This window comes from Cibotium barometz, chromosome 35 (assembly GCF_041138505.1).
Source record: "Cibotium barometz isolate CiBa-2024 chromosome 35, ASM4113850v1, whole genome shotgun sequence".
In the NCBI taxonomy this organism is placed as follows: domain Eukaryota; kingdom Viridiplantae; phylum Streptophyta; class Polypodiopsida; order Cyatheales; family Cibotiaceae; genus Cibotium; species Cibotium barometz.
In genome coordinates, this window is record NC_141080.1 from 29,102,224 (window position 1) to 29,109,721 (window position 7,498).

Here is a 7,498-nt window from a genome sequence, read left to right on the forward strand (position 1 = left end):
TCTAAATTTTTGCCAATTGCTTGGCCTAGATAAAGGTTCTTTTTCTCGACAATTATTTCCATATTCCTTCTCAATTCCTCAAATGAATTATATTCGATATTCCTCTTTTGAATAAAAGAGTTTATGGGATTTACAAAAATCAATTCTACCCATATTTCCACTTTTGATAAATAATCATAAATCAAATTATACTAAGAATTTCTCTTTTTTCCATTTAATTTCTTGGACCTCAATTGTCATGGGAATTCCTCTTTTTGCATTTGATTATTTGCATTCCAATGTCATGGGAATTCCTCTTTTATCAATCAAATATTTCTCATAAAATAAATTCATCTAAAATAAAATAGCCATTAATTTAATATGCTAGGAATTTCTCTTTTCCCATCTAAATGATTGAACTCCAAATATCATAGGAATTTCTCTTTTATCATTTAAATATTTCTCATAGATAAAATAAATTTATCCAAAATTCATCTTTTAATTTAAATAAAATATCCATTAATTCCAATATGCTAGGAATTTCTCTTTTCCCATCTAAATGATTGAACTCCAAATGTCATAGAAATTCCTCTTTTATCATTTAAATATTTCTCATAGATAAAATAAATTTATCTAAAATTCATCTTTGAATTTAAATAAAATATCCATTAATTCCAATCTACTAGGAATTTCTCTTTTTCCATCTAAATGATTGAATTTCAAATGTCATAGGAATTTCTCTTTTATCATTTAAATATAATTACCATAATTTTCTCTTTTCTTAATTATTTAATTACACATAAACTTAAAAATTAATTTTCCATTGAATGTGACAAAAACCATTCTTTTTTCCTAGGATATTCAATCTTAGAATATGGTAGGAAGTCCTCTTTTTATGTTATGCATAAGAATGAATTATGTATCAATTTTTTTAAAAATTTTGCCATAGCTCCGCTGTTGCTATTATTACTGGTAATTTTTAATTTTTATGCAAAGAATAAGACATAGTAATGCAATTATGATAGTATAGCTATCTTTTACTCTTAAATCCAATTTATTGATTTATCTCATAATATTACCATATTTTATAAGCATATAAGTATAAAAACCATTTTCTTAAACCTCTAACTTCACAAGCCTAGAGTTTGATTTGTGAATAGAGAATTTCTCCATGAGAAGCACTAATTGAATAGAGAATTGGTCATAGGAATGACCATTCTTTAGGGGAGAGAGAGATAAACATAAGAGTGTTCTATTTTAGGCATAAATATAAACTTTAGGTGTTTAATCACTAAAATTCATTAGAGCACTTCATTTGCATTCAAAACCATTCAATTGAATACTTCTCAAGCTTGAGAGGGGTTGAGAAGTGAGAAACATTTAGAAGATTAAGGAAAAGACCATAAAATCACATTTTACCTCTTGTTTTGCTTGATTCTTTAGTCATTGGCAGCCAATCAATTCATTAGTATGTTGAGGAAGGCTCCAAAGAAGGTTAAAGAGAGAGAGTCTCCAATCTCTCTAAATTGTAGAGGATTTTTAGAGGATAATAGAAAATATCATTATTTTAGTATAATACTGGCATGGTATAGTTCACAAATTTTTTTACAAAGGACTAAGGATCTATTTATAGGTGAGGGAGGCTTCTAACCAAGTCCAACTAGGTTCTAGAATTTTCCACGTTCAGTTTGGCTAAATTTGGACAAGATTTGGACCTAGTTTGGCTCCCTCATTTGATTTGGTTTGATCCAAGAGAGGGAGAGATAAAAATATCACAATATTTTTTAGTTAAATACTCCACCACATGTGTGAAATAGGTGCCTCCTTGAAGTGGCCCCTTCTCCTTACCAAGGTGTCAAAAATGTATCATTATACCCAAAATATCTCATTTTTTTAATAGTAATATCTCATAGTTTTTTTACTAATAAACCTTGTACTCAATCAACTCTTTATCTTATGTGGGCATTTACTAATTTTTTGGTATTTTTCTTTTATAAATTGGATTTATCTCATCTTCACACTTGGATTGATCCTATTGGCCCATAGGAACCTTAATTGGACCATAATCCAATCTAGACCCTTAGCCTAAGGTCTTATATACCTATTTTCAATTAATTCCAATTGCACATTGGAAAGTTCTTTTTGAATTTCTGTTTCAGGGGAAACCATTTTAGACACTAGGAGGATTTATCTCAATTTTGGATTACCTCCCTCTAGACATTTTCTCTCTCCAGCCATGCCAAGGCCCTAGTTGAAAAGTACCAACAAATTTATGAAACTATGCCTAGGGCCACTCGAGTAAGGGATACCATCTATCCAATGGGATACCACTGGCTGTACCATTCCGCAGTAGGGCCTTGAACCTACCCACCACGATTCAAGAAGAAACTGAAGCAGACTCCCAAACAAACATAATGACTAGAATGTTCGAGGAAAATGAGTTGGAGGGGTCCATTCATTCTTTTCCCGTGTGGTGGAAGAATACGAGACACCTCGATGGGAAGAACACTCTATATCTAAGGAACTAAGGGATATAGGAAGCCTAGCAGTTGTGTTATCCATGTTTGTCCAGATGCCCTTGGGTTAGTTATTATGCAATTCACCCACCCTATGGATAGATGTAAAAGAATGGGTCGAAGGAGGTCTAAGGCCAGTGGAGAATATGGATGAGGCTCTGCCACCCTTGGTAGAAAGGCATACAAAGGAAACATGAGTGGTTAGGATACCAGTTAACCAACTGGGATGCTACTATGAGAGTGACAACAAGAACGCTACCATTTCGATTCATCATAATGGATACCAGGCATTAGCCATCCTGGATGGTGGGGCCGGTGTCAGCATCATTACCAAACATTGCTGGGAAAATTGGGGTAAGCCGGATCTATAAAGAGCAGATCTAATTGTTAAGATGGCTGATGGAACATCTTCAAGACCCATTGGGCTCTTGGAAAATGTGAAGTTCAGACTCTTTACATTTCAATATTGTCATACATTTGTGGTCATGGACTTCCTACGCCAACCTGATACATATGACATAATATTGGGACGACCTTTCATGAGGGAATCCAAATTGGTGCATGATTGGGCTTTGGATCATGTATATGTACGTAGGGACTCATAAACATTAAAGATTGATCTAAGAGTATGGAAGGCACACCCCATGGAAGGGAAATTGTTTGTAATGACTCGGTCACACAACAATGGAGCAAACCACATCCCTATAGATATGCCAGCCCACAGAGGGGGAAACCAAGGATGAGGAGGATACAGAGATGTATGCATCACTACCTCCCCCAAATTTCTATGAGAATTGGATGCATGTATTGGCTACAGTTGATGTGATGCAACCTAAGGGAACCTAGTATTTGGAATCTAGAAACATCCCTACAACTTCTATTTGCATGGTTGATTGGCAAACCATGGATGGGGAGTCAACGGAGGAGACATCAAGTACAGAAGGTACCGTGGCGTGAATTCGAACCAGTAGTCACGCATCAGGTGATGGCAATAACAAAAATGGTACTTAGCCCGATGAAACGCATTGCTCTGCAAAGAATACCATTGCCCAATGGTTGAGATACCTTCAGGAGGCTACAAGGGTACATGATGAATTCTCTAAGGATTGGGACGAAGAGTTGAGTAAAATATCGTTGGAAGGGAGGAATCTAGAGCAAATCACCCTTAACACTAGTTTGGTACCAAAACAGGACACTTGAGTGTCCTTTTTTGGGGGTTGCGAAAAAAAATCAAACTCCTAATGTAGGCTTTAAAAACCAAAATGCTTCATTGGGCATGTAGAACATAACCCTATGCTTATGTAAAAAATGCTAAACATATAAAATGCCTTTTTATTTGGAAGTACATAAGCAACAAAGTAGCATATGTCTTGAAAATGAACATTTTTTAGGATTTTTCAGGATTTTTCCAAATATGCAAGCATCATTCTCTAAAAAAAAAATCCAATGATATCAATAGCATTTTTCCCAAGATATTTTGATAGCATACATCAGTCCAAGGAGGTAGAAGTTCACCAAAAAAATCATTTTCCTTTCCTAGAATTTTTTCCAAAAAAGTTGTATAAAATCAGCAAAAGTAACGCGTATTATCAAAACTCAATCACGCCACTAAAAAAAATTATAGCCCTATCAATGAGAATGTTGATTATTGGTTTTCATGCTTGAGATGAGATAAATAAGCCATAATTTGATGTGTATGACACTAACTTAGCCTCCACTTAAGTAGGTTCTTATCGCCTAGTTCTAAAAAAACTGTAAAAAATAAAAATACAAAATTTGATCATCTTTTTTCAAAACTAATCATAACTATGCTTGCACAAGTAGACTACACCTATAGTTACAACAAATAATGCACTTACACAGCTTTCCCCTTTGATGAAAATCAAAATTAGGCTCATAATTAGATATTTTACGTATTAAAAACAGGTTGCGCAAAAGGCCATGTATGAGAAGAGGCCCAAAAAGTGGCTCTAAAGTTTTGGAAAATTCAAAACAAAGTAGTATTTACCCTATATAACATGGGTGCACCTCAAGTTTTACATTATTAGCTTGCATATGGAAGGAGAAAACTTCATGCTCCACTTGTATAAAAAACATCATTTCAATATTAGCGAGTCAAAAATTTATCCAATAATTATCGTTTGATGATTCCAAGATTTAGTTTACATCATGGGCTTTCCATCAAGCCAAGTTTCATGATCAAACTATGTCCCTTCTAAAAGTTATGTACAAATTACTACTATTTTGAAAACAGCAAAAATCATGCGTTTTATCAGCATGCGTCTAAGACAATTAAAATATTGCCTTGCAAAAGCTAAGAAAAGTGCAATTTAAAAAATCTCAATTTTTTTTGGGGTCTTGAGAAACATCTGTGGATGTTAAGCATTTCAAAACTCTTAATAGATTGCCCACAAAAATTCAAGAAAAATGCTAACTTTCAGGACACTTTAGTGTCCAATTACAGAACTAGTGTTAAGGAAACCGATACACCCAAACTTACAAAAACAGGATGCAGAAAATGCAACAAAGCCTTGGCAGAGGTAGAACACGTGAGGCCAAGAAAATCATGGAAGAAATAAAAAAAGACAATGAGGACAAAACAGTCAGTGCCTAATAATTTCAAGAACTATACAATTGATGATCGAAGAGTGGTCCGGTTAAGAGCCAGCCACTAGGGTAAAAGAGGAAGGTCTGTTGACATCATACGATGCCCCAGTAGAAGTCAAGGAGGTTGATATTGCAGAATCAGGGGAAGAAGCAAGGCCCGTATATATTGCCAAAGATTTGACCTCTGTAGAAGAAGTAGAGCTTATTGCTCTTCTCAAGGAATACAAGGATTGTTTTGCCTGGAACTATAAGGAAATGAAAGGGGTACCGCCCAAGGCAGTACAACATACAATTCCAATTATAGAAGGATCATGGCCTACTAGGCAGAAACCATACCAGATGAATCCAAAGTATGCAGCAATTGTAAAGGAGAAAATTGATAAGCTCATTTCTATTGACTTTATCTATGAGATCAAACATACGAATTGGTTATCACCCATTGTGATAGTGCCTAAAAAGAATGGAAAATTGAGCGTATGTACGTGTCGATCTTAAGAAAGTAAATGCAGCCACTCCAAGGGACCATTACCCATTGCCATATACCAAACATGTCTTGGAAAGAGTGACTGGAAGGAAAGCATGCAGCTTCTTGGATGGCCCGTTTTCAGGCATTAGGAAATTTTGGAGGTCATTTCTAGGGCTTGTAAGAAATTCACAAACTCGTATTTTCTCTCTCTAGAATTTTTTTAAAAGATATCCTCACTAAATGTGTACCTGACAAGAAACTGTCGCAAATTATAAAAAAATGGATCTGAGAAGGTATTGAAATATGTGCACTAGCTACAAGTCACTCTCAACTTTTTGGGTTTGCAAAACTTGGCACTTATGTCATCATATGGCACCTTTTCCAAAAATTTGATGCTACTCTCCTAACAGTCTACACTTACAGGCAGTTGGTGTAGAATTTGGTGCTTTTGACATCACCATTACGTCCAGAGGCGGCCAAAAACCCCCCAAAACGACTTTTGAATCACTTAAATTGGATACCTGGAGGGGCAAAAATGACCAAAAGAAGGGGAGAAGAGGCTTGTGCAATTTCGCGCCGCCCATAGAGGCCTCCATTTTGGGTGCTTTATACCCAGGGCTGCGGTTGCGGTTTCTTCTTTCTCGTATCCACGTAACCTTTTTACTTTCAAAAGTTGGCAAATCGGAGTCTTTTTCGGGTGCCCCTGCTTATTCAAACAATTCGAAACCTAGTGACCTTTAGTCCCAATCTATTTACTCAATTTTCCACCAAAATGTTCCAAGCAGCACAGAAAAACACTAAAGAATATGATGAATAATAATTCTAAATGACCTCTGAAATTTCCTAGTGGTATAATAAGGTGTCCATAGCACCATAAGACCAACCTTCAATACCATGTGGGGAACATTTGCTTACAAGGTCATGCCGTTCAGTCTTACAAATGCCTCGGCAACCTTTCAAAGATTTATGTGCACAACTTTTAAGGACTACTTGCAAAAGTGGTTGGAAGTGTTTATTGATGATCTATGTGCACATGCTCGATGGGAAGATCATTTGAATTGTTTGAGGAAGGTGTTTGAACATTTTCGATTATATCGGATATCACTAAACCCTTTGAAGTGCCAGTTATGGCACAAGAAGTGGCAGTTATGGCACAAGAAGTGGCAACAAGAAGATTCAAAGTGCTAGATGCTCAACGAATGATCAGAGAAACAACCATTTCTATACAGACCTCAGCAACACTGATATCCGCATGCAAGAACCGGCCCGCCAACTAGCCACATAGGCAAGGAGTCAAAGACCGAAGCCCACAGATGACTTACGTACCCTCCTTGAGTGCGCCTTGGGAATTGGGACAATTGCCAGTAACTCCTCGGGCCCCTTATCAAACACTTACCTTGTTTTTGTCTACACTAACACTCTCATTACTTCAATATGACATTAACTTAGCTGAAGATATAGATTTAGGAGAATTAACCCTTCTAGTGTGCACACTAGAGGTGGATACACTACCATCCACACAAATGAAGAGGCACCACAACTGCAGGATTTTGGAGTGCAGCCTTCATGGAGAAAGGAATTTTTAACAGTCACTAAATACAATAGCATTTACATGAGTGCGCTGCCAACATTACGAGTGGATCCACTCTACATGCCTATCAATAGGAGGTGGACACCACTAGAGTTTCAAGCAGCAAAAGAGAGGGATTCTCATATCTACATTACGAGTGGATCCACTCTACATGCCTATCAATAGGAGTGGACACCACTAGAGTTTCAAGCAGCAAAAGAGAGGGATTCTCATATCTACTACAATTTTCCAATATTGATTTGCCAGTTGTCAAGAACAAAGACAACTACTCAATTAGATCAGAACTTGGCGAAAAATACCAGATCTTGCAATTGTAGCCAGTGTTAGGTTCATGAAGTT